We start from the raw sequence: 17,712 nt of genomic DNA on the forward strand, positions 1-17,712 counted from the left end.
ATGTATAATGTTGTAAAAATGCTCTAGAAGCTAAAGCCGCAGAAATGTCACACATATTTGGCCTGCAACTTTCTGTGCGACAAATTCAGACAGGAAAAATCAGTATAAATCCTTAGAAAATTATCCCCCAGTGTCTCCATCTGCTGGCGGTATTGAATAAGCATTGCTGCACTGATGGGGTATGCATTAGACGAAAAAAAAGAAGAAAAAGAAGAATAATACGCCCAGAAAAGAGGCGAAAAGGAGAAAAACGTAAAAAAACGTGAAAAAAAAGTAAGAGGAAGAGAAGGGAAAAAAAGGTGGAAATGGGTTTAAAAGTGATTTCGGCGGAGAAATATATATATATATATATATATATATATATATATATATATATATATACGCGCACACACACACATATATATAAACGTATTCTCCGTTGAGATATTGCAGCCGCTGCTGTGTCCAGGCCCAGGAGCCTTAGCACTGTGCTGTGATGTCACTCAATACCACTGACATCACTAGGTGTAAACAACATCTCTCCTTTGCTGTGTATGTGACTATGGAGCTGTTTGGTGATGTCGTCTATTATGGCCTTCATAGAAGCAACAGGAGATTGTTGCATCCATCTAGAACCCTCAGAACTACAGTGCTATGATGTCACTCACTTCCACAGGCCTTGCAGAGTGTAAACAACAACAACCCAGCTTTGTTGTGTATGTAACCATAGGGATTGTGATGTCACCTAGAACCTTCACAGCAGCGACAGCTTTATGAGGAGCATCAGCACTGCTCTGCCTGAGCAGAACCATCACCGCCATAGGTTGTCAAATAACCCGGATTTAACCCACACAGGTAAGTCCAATGGGGTGCAGGCATGTCCTCTATGCTTACAGCTTCCCGTGGGTGTTGGTTTGATACCGTTTGGGGACAGCCAAGGAGGCATCTGCAGGCAACAAAGGTAGGTGTGTGCTTGTGTGTGTGTTTCCTATGCAGATCCTAAGCCCAGTGTCACATGCAAGTAGGAGGAGTAAGAAGGGTTCCTGGCAAATCCGGGTTATGGATTGCATTTAAAAAGGCCCCGTGGGAGTGCAATGGGCCCCTGTCTTGCTGCTTAGCAATAATGGTATGGGTTTAGGTTCTGCTGTGTGTACTGGTGGTTGACTGCCCCCCAGCCCAGAGTGTGCATGGAAAATTGTCTGGCAGCCTCCCTGACAGCAAGCAGTGATAGTGCCCATGAAGGGGACCTTGTTGGGCCCGCCCCTTTCACGGTTATCGCTTCTCGGCCTTTTGGCTAAGATCAAGTGTAGTATCTGCATTTGGTCTGGTCGGAAGGTGTCTGTGGTACCCCGCTTCTCGGCCTTGGGGGATTGTCTCTCCTTACGGAGGGACTTCACCCCCTTGCTGCTATTGGGGAGCGGGCTTAGTCCACAGACAACGGGTTGCGATCCCCCTGTCTCTGGGACCTTGTGTCTCAGAAGGCATTTTCGGTACGTTGAGCGTTACCTGTAGCTTCGGAAGCACCTAGGGTACCCCCGACCTCTGCCTTGGGTAAGGGTTCCGCTTTTATAGCGGGATTCCGAGCCCCTGCTGCTATTGGGGAAGGGGCTTAGTCCCTGGGTGTGGAAGATGCCGTTCTCCTGGGCTTTCCCCTCTGGGGAAATGTCGATGCGAAATACCATCCGCATAGAGGTGTCGGAGAGCCATCGTCAGTTGAAGAACCTCCGCTTCATTGCGGAGGTGATTCTTCTTGACTACTTCCGCCTCAATAGGGAGGACATCCTGTGTCTAAATGACCAGGAAAGCCGTGGCCTGTATACTGTCACCTTCACGGCCACGGCGTGTTGCGATAACATCTATGCAACCTTGTCTGGTGCGGACCAGAGGGACGATCGACTCGACGGTCTTTCGTTCCAGTTCCTCTATGGTGAGGAACATATACCGTTGGTGGTGGCTATGCACAGCCCTCATGTGACCACGGAGGATATAGCCACTTTTCTTCGGCGATACTGCGAAGAGGTGCGATTCGCAAACAAAATCTTGAACTCCGTGCGGTTCTGGAACGGCAAGAGGAAGTTCTGGGTCAAGCTCCGTAAGGATCCCGGTGGTATTGGGGGTCTTTGCCATCCGCCCCCAAATTTTGCCATCGGGAGAGTTCGGGGCTTCCTGTTCTATCCTCAAATGCCTATGTATTGCCGAAATTGCTTGAGGTTTGGCCACACCCAGGAGACCTGCGGCGCGGAGCGTGTGATTCGCTGCAATAGGTGTGGCCAAGAAGGTCACATAGCCTCAAGATGTAGCCATTCGATAAGGTGCAACCTCTGCGGAGAGGAAAATCACGATTTTAATTCCTGTCCCCATAAAGCAAAAACTACGATGGGTGGGTCAAGGCTGGGCCCACCCAAAGAGGGGACAGGACAAAAGACGTCCTTTTTTAAGATGCCCAAACCCCAGATGGCAGGTACTGATGGGTCCAGGCCCAAGACCTCTGGTGCTCCATCGGGGGGCCCACCGGTGGTAGTGCTAGGGGGAGGCCATGGGGATTCCACGAAGCCCGGGCGGGTGATCGAGTTTACTGCCCGGGAAATTGAAAGACGTCGATCGACTTCCTACCTGGCTCAAGAGCCCGCCGAAACTTCTGAAGGGGGCTCACCTGTGGCGGGTGGCAGCCGACGGGCCTCGGTGGGGGCAAAGGTGGACCCAAAATTACAGCATAAGCCAGGTACTGGCTTGGCCCAGGGTCGCCCTGCTCCGGACGAAGAGGCCCCGGTGAAAGCCCGCCGGAAGGGGAGCCAGGTGGCCAGGTCTGAGCCCGGTCCTGTTACTCCGCCTATACAGGACAGGGCCAAGAAGACAAGTGGCGCCAAACCAGGGTTTGCTGCCCCGCCAGCAGTGGACCCGGTGGGTAAAACTGGCCATCGTCGATCGATGGGGAAGTTGGAGCAACAGTCCTCAGCAACGCTTGCTGGGGAACAAGCGATGAAAACTTCCCAAGGTAGCGGCAAAGGTTCCGGAAAAGAGGCCTCACAGGCCCCTGTGCAGCAGTTCCAGTCGTCAAATGATGAAAGAAGACGCAGATCCATCAGCCGGGGGCCAGAGATTACATCGAGTGAGAGCAACACAGAGGATATGGACAGCAGTGTGACATTTAAAAGACAAAGAGAAGAAGAAGAGGAAGACATTCAAAGGAAAGCGGCGTGCCGTAGTTCGGATGAGAGCGAGCTCAGGGTCGGGGCATCATCGATCTCAAGCTCCGACCCTCAGAACATCAAGGAGCTGATGACCCCGCAGGCGGGGGATGACGGTACGCAGCTTATTATTGACTTTGATTCTCCAAGCACGGACTCTCCATAAACTATGCCTATCCCTGTAAAAATTGCCTCACTCAATGTGAGGTCCTTAAAGAGCCCTGATCGCAGGGCTGCTTTATTTTCTTATCTAGAGACATGTGACTTTGACCTTTGCCTGCTACAAGAATGTGGAATCCCTAGTAAAATGGACTATAAAGACTTAAAAGAAGACTGGAAGCTGGGCCCATCCATATGGTCCGGTGCAAATGACTGTCGTTCTGTGGGTGTTGGGCTGCTCTGCCGAGGCCAGTCCTTTTCTATTCATACAGTAACTGAGATTGTGCCTGGCAGAGCTCTTTTAATTCATCTATATTTTAATGGACTTTTAATTCGTGTTTTAAATGTGTATGCCCCTCCTGATAAACAGGAGCGGGCAGAACTATTTGAAATTTTACCACTGTTTTGTGTTGGGTCTTCCCCCCTGCTGGTGGGAGGTGATTTTAACTGCATACGTGATGGGGAACACCGGCAGGGTGGGGATATTAATCGTAAAGACCGCACTTCTTACCTGCTTAAAAATTTTATTGATGATTTTAATTTGAAAGATTGCTGGAAGGATCTCTTGCCGGAGGACCCGGGCGCCACATGGTCCAATGGAAGAGTGAGCTCCAGAATCGATTTTATTTTTTCCTCTAGAGCTTTTAAACCCCTGAAATGCACGCTCGAGCAGAATATCTTCTCTGATCATAAGCTCCTCTTGGTGGGCCTGGAGCTAGAGGGGGAGCAAAAAGCAAAAAGGGGCCTCTGGAGATTAAACACCACACTCCTAGAGGACCCTGAGATAAAAGAGGAGTTTGTGCGGACCTACCAGTGCTGGCAATCACAAAGAAAACCCCACGAGCCTATGCTGCACTGGTGGGAGGGCACCAAATCTAAAATCAGATTTTTTTTTATCAAAGCAGGTAAGAAGAAGGCAAAAATGGAAAAACAGTGGTTTTATGTTCTTAACATGCGTTTAAATGTACTTTTTAAATTGAAAGAAGCTGGTATGGATGTAGAAAATGATATTTTAAACCTTAAAACTGAAATAAAACATGCCATAGAAAAGAAAGGGAAACAAATCATTTTTAACTCACATGTGCAGCACCTGGAGGAGGGCGAGAAATGTTCCCGTTTCTTTTTTAAAAAAGTGATGAATAGGAGGGATATCATCCAAAACCTTGAGGGTGAATCCACTCCAAAAGGCATGTTAGATGCAGTTTTTAACTTCTACCAGCTTCTTTTTAATAAGAAAGATCTTAATCCATCCTTTTTAGAACATGTTCTTAATTCCCTTGATTTTAAGCTAGATGTTTTAGACCAGGAGGTTTTATCCCGTGATCTTAACTTAGATGAACTTTTATTTGTTTTTAAAAGTTTTTCTAGTGGGAAGGCCCCTGGGGAAGATGGTTTACCCATCGAATTTTATTTAGCTTTTTGGGATATTTTAAAGGATGATATGGTTTTATTGTATAAAGAAACTTTTATTGTTAATGAACTTCCCCCTTCCTGGAGGAGGGGGATTGTATCATTACTTTTTAAAAAGGGTGAAAAGGATATGCTAAAAAATTGGCGCCCCATCACACTTTTAAATGTTGATTATAAAGTTTTAGCCAAGTTATTAGCTGTCCGTTTTAAACCTTTTATTCATAAATTAATTCACCCAAATCAGGTTTGTGGGGTACCTGGAAGGTCTATAGCTGAATCCCTAAATATTTTAAGAGATGTTTTATGGTATTTTAAGGATAGAAATCAAACTGTAGCAATTTTATCCTTAGACTTTGAAAAAGCCTTTGATAGGGTCTCCCATGAATACCTGTTTTTAGTTCTTAAAAAGATGGCAGTGCCTGAAACGATTTTAAGCCGAATCATGCTTTTATACCGATCCTGTTTTAGTCAAGTCTCTGTTAATGGCTTTTTAACCAGCGGTGTTCCTCTTTTATCAGGTGTCAAACAGGGCTGCCCCCTGTCCCCACTCCTTTTTATTTGCGCAATCGAACCACTGATGGCCCTCCTCAGAAAAGACCGGGTAGTAAGAGGCGTACCGATACCTGGTGGAGGAGGGACCCATCTAAAGGTGTTGGGGTACATGGATGATGTCACCATACTGTGCCCGGACTCTCCATCCATGAGGGGGGCATTGAGGAACACCAGCTATTTCTGCGAGGTCTCTGGTTTTAAGCTAAACACAGATAAATGTGACTGTTTTTATATTGGCTCCTGGGATTCATCCATCACCCCAGGAGTCACAATGCAACAGGATCAAATTAAAGTTTTAGGTATTGTTTTTAACCAGGTCAATGATGGGAGCCCTAACTGGGATTCAGCTATAGCTAAGATGGAGAAGAAGATTTTAATGTGGAATCTTAGAAACCTTACCATGGAGGGGAAGATTTTAATAATAAAGATGGTTTTACTCCCTATTATGCTATACATTGCCATGGTATTTCCTCCATCTATTTTATACATTAAAAAAGTAACTAGAATTGTTTTTACTTTTTTATGGGGTTCAAAAATGGAGAAATTAAAGCGTGATTTTATGTACAAAAGTAAAGATAATGGCGGGAAAGATGTTCCTAACCTTTTTACTTTCTTTTACATAAAGTATTTCTGTTTCTGTTTTAAAATTATTAAATCCGATGGCATTTTTAGCTGCTTTTTAAGGTACGCTGCGGGCATGGTTTTTAAAAGATGGTTGCGCATCCCTCTGAACGCTCCGGTGCTTCTGTGTCCCCCAAAACATTATGTGGTGTTGGAAAAGACAGTCAGGCTCCTAGGTCTCCAAGATTTGGAGCCTGACATACTGGGGGACCAGAGAAAGGTATCAAAGGTCCTCAGGCGGAGTGAGGTTACCCTGGCAGTGTCCAATTTCACACAGGCAAGATCCAAAAAGGTATGGCGGAACGTGTACGGGAAGTTTCTGGCGAATGTACACAGGGATCTTGCCTGGGCAATCGTCCACCAGTGCCTCCCTACTCGTGAGTTCCAGCACAGGCGAGGACTGGTGGCGAGAGCCAAGTGCCCGAGAGATGGCTGCGGAGTGGACGAAACGGTGCTGCACATATTTTGGAACTGCCCTTTTGCACGGGAGCTTTGGAGGAAGGTAGGCCCACTTTTGAAGTGGGCCTGCGGCCTAAAAGATTTTAATCACGAATGTGTCTTTTACGGTCTTTTTAACTGCCCCAATTTTAAACAGCAGATGATCTGCTGGATGATTATTAATTGTTTTAAAAATGCCATCTGGAAAGTTAGGAACATCTTACTTTTTAAACATGATTTTATTGATGTTAAAAACTGTATAAAGCTGGCCCTGAGTGAGATGTACATCTATTACCTTAGAGACAAGAAACAGTTGGGGGCCAGCGAGGCAGCATCCATGTGGTGTCTGCCTCTATGGAACGAAATAACAGTATAATCAGTTTTTATGACATTTGTATAATGTTTTATCCTGCCGTTTTTATTTTTTCTCCTTTTATTACTGGTTTTATTATTTGTATTTTAAAACTTTTGTGAACCTTTTATTATTTAGCATTTTAAATTTTGTATGGTTTCTTATTTATTCAATAAAATTTTGTTGAAACCTTATCTGTTCTTATCAGTTTAATATCTGATACGTCCCCTATCTGGGGACCATATATTAAATGGATTTTTGAGAACGGGGGCCGATTTCGAAGCTTGCTTCCGTCGCCCTATGCATTGACCCGATATGGCAGTATCTTCGGGTACAGTGCACCACCCCCTTACAGGGTTAAAAAGAAAGATTCCTACTTTCATTGCTACCTGCTTGCTGGCTAGCCAGCTAGCCAGCCCTGTGGGCCTTGCTGCTGCTGCTGCTGCTGCTGCAGCCAAAAAACAAAAGGTGGTGCTGCTGCTGCTTCTGCTGCTTCTGCTTGTGTCTGGCCGCTGTTGGAGCGTCCAGGCACAGGACTTCTGCTGCTGCTGACTAAATGGCCTCCTTAATTGGATCATTTGAGTAGCCAGCACACCTGTGCAGGTAGGGCATGACATGATAGGCAGCTGCCTTGATAGCGGGTGGGTGCTGAATGTTCCTAATTGACAAAATAAGATTAATGCTTATGAAGAAATATAAAATCTCATCCCTTCCCCAATATCGCGCCACACCCCTACCCCTTAATTCCCTGGTTGAACTTGATGGACATATGTCTTTTTTCGACCGTACTAACTATGTAACTATGTAACATAACATGGGGGGGTCTCCTGGCTGTTCACACAGGTGTGTCATTGCTGTACATTGACCATGCATTGCTTCTGTGGTATTGCAAAGGCAAAGACAAATGCTTCCAGCCATCCATTGCACTAATGGATTGGTCATCAGCTGGCTGTCTATGTCCCGCATCAATATAGACCAAAGTACAGAGGGTTAGGCTATGCTATAGTGCACCTACCTGATGCATCAGAAGGTGCGAGGCCCTTGCTAAATTCTGTGCACAGACTTTGAGATCTATGCTTTAGACTGTATCTAAACCTGCTCCAACATGGACTGACATTCTGGCCTACTTTCAGCCGATGCGACTTGTCTGTCGCTGAACAGTCGCTTTTTATGTATTCAGCACCTATGTATAATGTTGTAAAAATGCTCTAGAAGCTAAAGTCGCAGAAATGTCACACATATTTGGCCTGCAACTTTCTGTGCGACAAATTCAGACAGGAAAAATCAGTATAAATCCTTAGAAAATTATCCCCCAGTGTCTCCATCTGCTGGCGGTATTGAATAAGCATTGCTGCACTGATGGGGTATGCATTAGACGAAAAAAAAGAAGAAAAAGAAGAATAATACGCCCAGAAAAGAGGCGAAAAGGAGAAAAACGTAAAAAAACGTGAAAAAAAAGTAAGAGGAAGAGAAGGGAAAAAAAGGTGGAAATGGGTTTAAAAGTGATTTCGGCGGAGAAATATATATATATATATATATATATATATATATATATATATATATATATACGCGCACACACACACATATATATAAACGTATTCTCCGTTGAGATATTGCAGCCGCTGCTGTGTCCAGGCCCAGGAGCCTTAGCACTGTGCTGTGATGTCACTCAATACCACTGACATCACTAGGTGTAAACAACATCTCTCCTTTGCTGTGTATGTGACTATGGAGCTGTTTGGTGATGTCGTCTATTATGGCCTTCATAGAAGCAACAGGAGATTGTTGCATCCATCTAGAACCCTCAGAACTACAGTGCTATGATGTCACTCACTTCCACAGGCCTTGCAGAGTGTAAACAACAACAACCCAGCTTTGTTGTGTATGTAACCATAGGGATTGTGATGTCACCTAGAACCTTCACAGCAGCGACAGCTTTATGAGGAGCATCAGCACTGCTCTGCCTGAGCAGAACCATCACCGCCATAGGTTGTCAAATAACCCGGATTTAACCCACACAGGTAAGTCCAATGGGGTGCAGGCATGTCCTCTATGCTTACAGCTTCCCGTGGGTGTTGGTTTGATACCGTTTGGGGACAGCCAAGGAGGCATCTGCAGGCAACAAAGGTAGGTGTGTGCTTGTGTGTGTGTTTCCTATGCAGATCCTAAGCCCAGTGTCACATGCAAGTAGGAGGAGTAAGAAGGGTTCCTGGCAAATCCGGGTTATGGATTGCATTTAAAAAGGCCCCGTGGGAGTGCAATGGGCCCCTGTCTTGCTGCTTAGCAATAATGGTATGGGTTTAGGTTCTGCTGTGTGTACTGGTGGTTGACTGCCCCCCAGCCCAGAGTGTGCATGGAAAATTGTCTGGCAGCCTCCCTGACAGCAAGCAGTGATAGTGCCCATGAAGGGGACCTTGTTGGGCCCGCCCCTTTCACGGTTATCGCTTCTCGGCCTTTTGGCTAAGATCAAGTGTAGTATCTGTTCTTATCAGTTTAATATCTGATACGTCCCCTATCTGGGGACCATATATTAAATGGATTTTTGAGAACGGGGGCCGATTTCGAAGCTTGCTTCCGTCGCCCTATGCATTGACCCGATATGGCAGTATCTTCGGGTACAGTGCACCACCCCCTTACAGGGTTAAAAAGAAAGATTCCTACTTTCATTGCTACCTGCTTGCTGGCTAGCCAGCTAGCCAGCCCTGTGGGCCTTGCTGCTGCTGCTGCTGCTGCTGCAGCCAAAAAACAAAAGGTGGTGCTGCTGCTGCTTCTGCTGCTTCTGCTTGTGTCTGGCCGCTGTTGGAGCGTCCAGGCACAGGACTTCTGCTGCTGCTGACTAAATGGCCTCCTTAATTGGATCATTTGAGTAGCCAGCACACCTGTGCAGGTAGGGCATGACATGATAGGCAGCTGCCTTGATAGCGGGTGGGTGCTGAATGTTCCTAATTGACAAAATAAGATTAATGCTTATGAAGAAATATAAAATCTCATCCCTTCCCCAATATCGCGCCACACCCCTACCCCTTAATTCCCTGGTTGAACTTGATGGACATATGTCTTTTTTCGACCGTACTAACTATGTAACTATGTAACATAACATGGGGGGGTCTCCTGGCTGTTCACACAGGTGTGTCATTGCTGTACATTGACCATGCATTGCTTCTGTGGTATTGCAAAGGCAAAGACAAATGCTTCCAGCCATCCATTGCACTAATGGATTGGTCATCAGCTGGCTGTCTATGTCCCGCATCAATATAGACCAAAGTACAGAGGGTTAGGCTATGCTATAGTGCACCTACCTGATGCATCAGAAGGTGCGAGGCCCTTGCTAAATTCTGTGCACAGACTTTGAGATCTATGCTTTAGACTGTATCTAAACCTGCTCCAACATGGACTGACATTCTGGCCTACTTTCAGCCGATGCGACTTGTCTGTCGCTGAACAGTCGCTTTTTATGTATTCAGCACCTATGTATAATGTTGTAAAAATGCTCTAGAAGCTAAAGTCGCAGAAATGTCACACATATTTGGCCTGCAACTTTCTGTGCGACAAATTCAGACAGGAAAAATCAGTATAAATCCTTAGAAAATTATCCCCCAGTGTCTCCATCTGCTGGCGGTATTGAATAAGCATTGCTGCACTGATGGGGTATGCATTAGACGAAAAAAAAGAAGAAAAAGAAGAATAATACGCCCAGAAAAGAGGCGAAAAGGAGAAAAACGTAAAAAAACGTGAAAAAAAAGTAAGAGGAAGAGAAGGGAAAAAAAGGTGGAAATGGGTTTAAAAGTGATTTCGGCGGAGAAATATATATATATATATATATATATATATATATATATATATATATATATACGCGCACACACACACATATATATAAACGTATTCTCCGTTGAGATATTGCAGCCGCTGCTGTGTCCAGGCCCAGGAGCCTTAGCACTGTGCTGTGATGTCACTCAATACCACTGACATCACTAGGTGTAAACAACATCTCTCCTTTGCTGTGTATGTGACTATGGAGCTGTTTGGTGATGTTGTCTATTATGGCCTTCATAGAAGCAACAGGAGATTGTTGCATCCATCTAGAACCCTCAGAACTACAGTGCTATGATGTCACTCACTTCCACAGGCCTTGCAGAGTGTAAACAACAACAACCCAGCTTTGTTGTGTATGTAACCATAGGGATTGTGATGTCACCTAGAACCTTCACAGCAGCGACAGCTTTATGAGGAGCATCAGCACTGCTCTGCCTGAGCAGAACCATCACCGCCATAGGTTGTCAAATAACCCGGATTTAACCCACACAGGTAAGTCCAATGGGGTGCAGGCATGTCCTCTATGCTTACAGCTTCCCGTGGGTGTTGGTTTGATACCGTTTGGGGACAGCCAAGGAGGCATCTGCAGGCAACAAAGGTAGGTGTGTGCTTGTGTGTGTGTTTCCTATGCAGATCCTAAGCCCAGTGTCACATGCAAGTAGGAGGAGTAAGAAGGGTTCCTGGCAAATCCGGGTTATGGATTGCATTTAAAAAGGCCCCGTGGGAGTGCAATGGGCCCCTGTCTTGCTGCTTAGCAATAATGGTATGGGTTTAGGTTCTGCTGTGTGTACTGGTGGTTGACTGCCCCCCAGCCCAGAGTGTGCATGGAAAATTGTCTGGCAGCCTCCCTGACAGCAAGCAGTGATAGTGCCCATGAAGGGGACCTTGTTGGGCCCGCCCCTTTCACGGTTATCGCTTCTCGGCCTTTTGGCTAAGATCAAGTGTAGTATCTGTTCTTATCAGTTTTCATGCTGGTGGGGATGGGTGCTGCATGGAGGATGCAGGTGTACCAGGGCTTTCCGGGGCTGGTTCTGACGAATCAGCTCGACGGCTGCCCCGATGTGACCTGTTCCCTCCGGGTCTCGCCATGAGGCTGAGAGGGTCTAGAGCCGAGGTACTTTTGTGCCTCGGGGAGTGGTGACCCCGAGGTGCCGAAACTCACTGGGAGAATAGGCTCACTGAGTTGAAGCACGGGCACCATAATCTCTTCACCTTGTGGCACTCACCTCTTGATTCCCGGCCTTCTGGCTAGGATCAGAGAAATTTTTATAGATCCGGCCGGATGTCCGGGCAGTATATCTGCACACATTCACTTATTTATTTCTTTTTTGTCTCACTGTGTCACTTTTTGCGTGTTGTGTGTTCACAGGATTTGTCAGGATGCGGTAGCCCTTCTGGGTGTCCCTCCTGGCGGTCTAGGGGAGGTGTGTGTGGCCATTAGGTTCCGCACCTCCCTGCAAACACCCCGGGTACTCCTGCTTTGGCAGGGTACCTACCGTAATCGGCTCTGCGGGCAGATACCTTGGCCAACGCCAAGGGGGATGCCGGGAGCATTTGTGGTCCCCTAGTAGCTTCGGCGAAAAGGGACATCGAACCTGGAACCTCGCAGGTACCTTTTGGTCCGGAGGTGAAGGGTAAGGTTTGTTGGGGGGCCTCTCTCCTATCGGAGAAGGGCTTGCGATAGACCGCATCCTTTGTGCACGTTTTTTTTAGTGTAACACGTTTGCACTTTTTCTTGCACTTTGGGTGAATCGAAAGCACGTTCCTCGGCTTTAAAAAAAAAAAAAAATCTGTTCTTATCAGTTTAATATCTGATACGTCCCCTATCTGGGGACCATATATTAAATGGATTTTTGAGAACGGGGGCCGATTTCGAAGCTTGCTTCCGTCGCCCTATGCATTGACCCGATATGGCAGTATCTTCGGGTACAGTGCACCACCCCCTTACAGGGTTAAAAAGAAAGATTCCTACTTTCATTGCTACCTGCTTGCTGGCTAGCCAGCTAGCCAGCCCTGTGGGCCTTGCTGCTGCTGCTGCTGCTGCTGCAGCCAAAAAACAAAAGGTGGTGCTGCTGCTGCTTCTGCTGCTTCTGCTTGTGTCTGGCCGCTGTTGGAGCGTCCAGGCACAGGACTTCTGCTGCTGCTGACTAAATGGCCTCCTTAATTGGATCATTTGAGTAGCCAGCACACCTGTGCAGGTAGGGCATGACATGATAGGCAGCTGCCTTGATAGCGGGTGGGTGCTGAATGTTCCTAATTGACAAAATAAGATTAATGCTTATGAAGAAATATAAAATCTCATCCCTTCCCCAATATCGCGCCACACCCCTACCCCTTAATTCCCTGGTTGAACTTGATGGACATATGTCTTTTTTCGACCGTACTAACTATGTAACTATGTAACATAACATGGGGGGGTCTCCTGGCTGTTCACACAGGTGTGTCATTGCTGTACATTGACCATGCATTGCTTCTGTGGTATTGCAAAGGCAAAGACAAATGCTTCCAGCCATCCATTGCACTAATGGATTGGTCATCAGCTGGCTGTCTATGTCCCGCATCAATATAGACCAAAGTACAGAGGGTTAGGCTATGCTATAGTGCACCTACCTGATGCATCAGAAGGTGCGAGGCCCTTGCTAAATTCTGTGCACAGACTTTGAGATCTATGCTTTAGACTGTATCTAAACCTGCTCCAACATGGACTGACATTCTGGCCTACTTTCAGCCGATGCGACTTGTCTGTCGCTGAACAGTCGCTTTTTATGTATTCAGCACCTATGTATAATGTTGTAAAAATGCTCTAGAAGCTAAAGTCGCAGAAATGTCACACATATTTGGCCTGCAACTTTCTGTGCGACAAATTCAGACAGGAAAAATCAGTATAAATCCTTAGAAAATTATCCCCCAGTGTCTCCATCTGCTGGCGGTATTGAATAAGCATTGCTGCACTGATGGGGTATGCATTAGACGAAAAAAAAGAAGAAAAAGAAGAATAATACGCCCAGAAAAGAGGCGAAAAGGAGAAAAACGTAAAAAAACGTGAAAAAAAAGTAAGAGGAAGAGAAGGGAAAAAAAGGTGGAAATGGGTTTAAAAGTGATTTCGGCGGAGAAATATATATATATATATATATATATATATATATATATATATATATATATATACGCGCACACACACACATATATATAAACGTATTCTCCGTTGAGATATTGCAGCCGCTGCTGTGTCCAGGCCCAGGAGCCTTAGCACTGTGCTGTGATGTCACTCAATACCACTGACATCACTAGGTGTAAACAACATCTCTCCTTTGCTGTGTATGTGACTATGGAGCTGTTTGGTGATGTCGTCTATTATGGCCTTCATAGAAGCAACAGGAGATTGTTGCATCCATCTAGAACCCTCAGAACTACAGTGCTATGATGTCACTCACTTCCACAGGCCTTGCAGAGTGTAAACAACAACAACCCAGCTTTGTTGTGTATGTAACCATAGGGATTGTGATGTCACCTAGAACCTTCACAGCAGCGACAGCTTTATGAGGAGCATCAGCACTGCTCTGCCTGAGCAGAACCATCACCGCCATAGGTTGTCAAATAACCCGGATTTAACCCACACAGGTAAGTCCAATGGGGTGCAGGCATGTCCTCTATGCTTACAGCTTCCCGTGGGTGTTGGTTTGATACCGTTTGGGGACAGCCAAGGAGGCATCTGCAGGCAACAAAGGTAGGTGTGTGCTTGTGTGTGTGTTTCCTATGCAGATCCTAAGCCCAGTGTCACATGCAAGTAGGAGGAGTAAGAAGGGTTCCTGGCAAATCCGGGTTATGGATTGCATTTAAAAAGGCCCCGTGGGAGTGCAATGGGCCCCTGTCTTGCTGCTTAGCAATAATGGTATGGGTTTAGGTTCTGCTGTGTGTACTGGTGGTTGACTGCCCCCCAGCCCAGAGTGTGCATGGAAAATTGTCTGGCAGCCTCCCTGACAGCAAGCAGTGATAGTGCCCATGAAGGGGACCTTGTTGGGCCCGCCCCTTTCACGGTTATCGCTTCTCGGCCTTTTGGCTAAGATCAAGTGTAGTATCTGTTCTTATCAGTTTAATATCTGATACGTCCCCTATCTGGGGACCATATATTAAATGGATTTTTGAGAACGGGGGCCGATTTCGAAGCTTGCTTCCGTCGCCCTATGCATTGACCCGATATGGCAGTATCTTCGGGTACAGTGCACCACCCCCTTACAGGGTTAAAAAGAAAGATTCCTACTTTCATTGCTACCTGCTTGCTGGCTAGCCAGCTAGCCAGCCCTGTGGGCCTTGCTGCTGCTGCTGCTGCTGCTGCAGCCAAAAAACAAAAGGTGGTGCTGCTGCTGCTTCTGCTGCTTCTGCTTGTGTCTGGCCGCTGTTGGAGCGTCCAGGCACAGGACTTCTGCTGCTGCTGACTAAATGGCCTCCTTAATTGGATCATTTGAGTAGCCAGCACACCTGTGCAGGTAGGGCATGACATGATAGGCAGCTGCCTTGATAGCGGGTGGGTGCTGAATGTTCCTAATTGACAAAATAAGATTAATGCTTATGAAGAAATATAAAATCTCATCCCTTCCCCAATATCGCGCCACACCCCTACCCCTTAATTCCCTGGTTGAACTTGATGGACATATGTCTTTTTTCGACCGTACTAACTATGTAACTATGTAACATAACATGGGGGGGTCTCCTGGCTGTTCACACAGGTGTGTCATTGCTGTACATTGACCATGCATTGCTTCTGTGGTATTGCAAAGGCAAAGACAAATGCTTCCAGCCATCCATTGCACTAATGGATTGGTCATCAGCTGGCTGTCTATGTCCCGCATCAATATAGACCAAAGTACAGAGGGTTAGGCTATGCTATAGTGCACCTACCTGATGCATCAGAAGGTGCGAGGCCCTTGCTAAATTCTGTGCACAGACTTTGAGATCTATGCTTTAGACTGTATCTAAACCTGCTCCAACATGGACTGACATTCTGGCCTACTTTCAGCCGATGCGACTTGTCTGTCGCTGAACAGTCGCTTTTTATGTATTCAGCACCTATGTATAATGTTGTAAAAATGCTCTAGAAGCTAAAGTCGCAGAAATGTCACACATATTTGGCCTGCAACTTTCTGTGCGACAAATTCAGACAGGAAAAATCAGTATAAATCCTTAGAAAATTATCCCCCAGTGTCTCCATCTGCTGGCGGTATTGAATAAGCATTGCTGCACTGATGGGGTATGCATTAGACGAAAAAAAAGAAGAAAAAGAAGAATAATACGCCCAGAAAAGAGGCGAAAAGGAGAAAAACGTAAAAAAACGTGAAAAAAAAGTAAGAGGAAGAGAAGGGAAAAAAAGGTGGAAATGGGTTTAAAAGTGATTTCGGCGGAGAAATATATATATATATATATATATATATATATATATATATATATATATATATACGCGCACACACACACATATATATAAACGTATTCTCCGTTGAGATATTGCAGCCGCTGCTGTGTCCAGGCCCAGGAGCCTTAGCACTGTGCTGTGATGTCACTCAATACCACTGACATCACTAGGTGTAAACAACATCTCTCCTTTGCTGTGTATGTGACTATGGAGCTGTTTGGTGATGTCGTCTATTATGGCCTTCATAGAAGCAACAGGAGATTGTTGCATCCATCTAGAACCCTCAGAACTACAGTGCTATGATGTCACTCACTTCCACAGGCCTTGCAGAGTGTAAACAACAACAACCCAGCTTTGTTGTGTATGTAACCATAGGGATTGTGATGTCACCTAGAACCTTCACAGCAGCGACAGCTTTATGAGGAGCATCAGCACTGCTCTGCCTGAGCAGAACCATCACCGCCATAGGTTGTCAAATAACCCGGATTTAACCCACACAGGTAAGTCCAATGGGGTGCAGGCATGTCCTCTATGCTTACAGCTTCCCGTGGGTGTTGGTTTGATACCGTTTGGGGACAGCCAAGGAGGCATCTGCAGGCAACAAAGGTAGGTGTGTGCTTGTGTGTGTGTTTCCTATGCAGATCCTAAGCCCAGTGTCACATGCAAGTAGGAGGAGTAAGAAGGGTTCCTGGCAAATCCGGGTTATGGATTGCATTTAAAAAGGCCCCGTGGGAGTGCAATGGGCCCCTGTCTTGCTGCTTAGCAATAATGGTATGGGTTTAGGTTCTGCTGTGTGTACTGGTGGTTGACTGCCCCCCAGCCCAGAGTGTGCATGGAAAATTGTCTGGCAGCCTCCCTGACAGCAAGCAGTGATAGTGCCCATGAAGGGGACCTTGTTGGGCCCGCCCCTTTCACGGTTATCGCTTCTCGGCCTTTTGGCTAAGATCAAGTGTAGTATCTGTTCTTATCAGTTTAATATCTGATACGTCCCCTATCTGGGGACCATATATTAAATGGATTTTTGAGAACGGGGGCCGATTTCGAAGCTTGCTTCCGTCGCCCTATGCATTGACCCGATATGGCAGTATCTTCGGGTACAGTGCACCACCCCCTTACAGGGTTAAAAAGAAAGATTCCTACTTTCATTGCTACCTGCTTGCTGGCTAGCCAGCTAGCCAGCCCTGTGGGCCTTGCTGCTGCTGCTGCTGCTGCTGCTGCAGCCAAAAAACAAAAGGTGGTGCTGCTGCTGCTTCTGCTGCTTCTGCTTGTGTCTGGCCGCTGTTGGAGCGTCCAGGCACAGGACTTCTGCTGCTGCTGACTAAATGGCCTCCTTAATTGGATCATTTGAGTAGCCAGCACACCTGTGCAGGTAGGGCATGACATGATAGGCAGCTGCCTTGATAGCGGGTGGGTGCTGAATGTTCCTAATTGACAAAATAAGATTAATGCTTATGAAGAAATATAAAATCTCATCCCTTCCCCAATATCGCGCCACACCCCTACCCCTTAATTCCCTGGTTGAACTTGATGGACATATGTCTTTTTTCGACCGTACTAACTATGTAACTATGTAACATAACATGGGGGGGTCTCCTGGCTGTTCACACAGGTGTGTCATTGCTGTACATTGACCATGCATTGCTTCTGTGGTATTGCAAAGGCAAAGACAAATGCTTCCAGCCATCCATTGCACTAATGGATTGGTCATCAGCTGGCTGTCTATGTCCCGCATCAATATAGACCAAAGTACAGAGGGTTAGGCTATGCTATAGTGCACCTACCTGATGCATCAGAAG

At 46.3% G+C, this 17,712-nt stretch overlaps 4 non-coding genes and 3 pseudogenes across 4 annotated transcripts; all 7 read left to right on the top strand.

Annotated features, from left to right (window-relative positions):
- Window positions 1–1,253: 1,253 nt before the first annotated feature.
- LOC130335075 (U2 spliceosomal RNA) lies at window positions 1,254–1,471 on the top strand (annotated as a pseudogene).
- Window positions 1,472–6,860: 5,389 nt separating this feature from the next.
- Window positions 6,861–7,046, top strand: LOC130335062 (U2 spliceosomal RNA). Its single transcript, XR_008876769.1, has one exon. It is a non-coding gene; the product is annotated as a U2 spliceosomal RNA (small nuclear RNA).
- Window positions 7,047–9,139: 2,093 nt separating this feature from the next.
- Window positions 9,140–9,330, top strand: LOC130335082 (U2 spliceosomal RNA). Its single transcript, XR_008876778.1, has one exon. It is a non-coding gene; the product is annotated as a U2 spliceosomal RNA (small nuclear RNA).
- Window positions 9,331–11,423: 2,093 nt separating this feature from the next.
- On the top strand, window positions 11,424–11,583 carry LOC130335071 (U2 spliceosomal RNA; annotated as a pseudogene).
- A 694-nt stretch (window positions 11,584–12,277) lies between these two features.
- LOC130335065 (U2 spliceosomal RNA) lies at window positions 12,278–12,454 on the top strand (annotated as a pseudogene).
- Window positions 12,455–14,549: 2,095 nt separating this feature from the next.
- LOC130335084 (U2 spliceosomal RNA) lies at window positions 14,550–14,740 on the top strand. Its single transcript, XR_008876780.1, has one exon. It is a non-coding gene; the product is annotated as a U2 spliceosomal RNA (small nuclear RNA).
- A 2,095-nt stretch (window positions 14,741–16,835) lies between these two features.
- LOC130335085 (U2 spliceosomal RNA) lies at window positions 16,836–17,026 on the top strand. The gene has a single exon (XR_008876781.1). It is a non-coding gene; the product is annotated as a U2 spliceosomal RNA (small nuclear RNA).
- The last annotated feature ends 686 nt before the right edge of the window (window positions 17,027–17,712 follow it).

The sequence above is a fragment of the Hyla sarda genome, unplaced genomic scaffold, assembly GCF_029499605.1.
Source record: "Hyla sarda isolate aHylSar1 unplaced genomic scaffold, aHylSar1.hap1 scaffold_447, whole genome shotgun sequence".
Lineage (NCBI taxonomy): Eukaryota > Metazoa > Chordata > Amphibia > Anura > Hylidae > Hyla > Hyla sarda.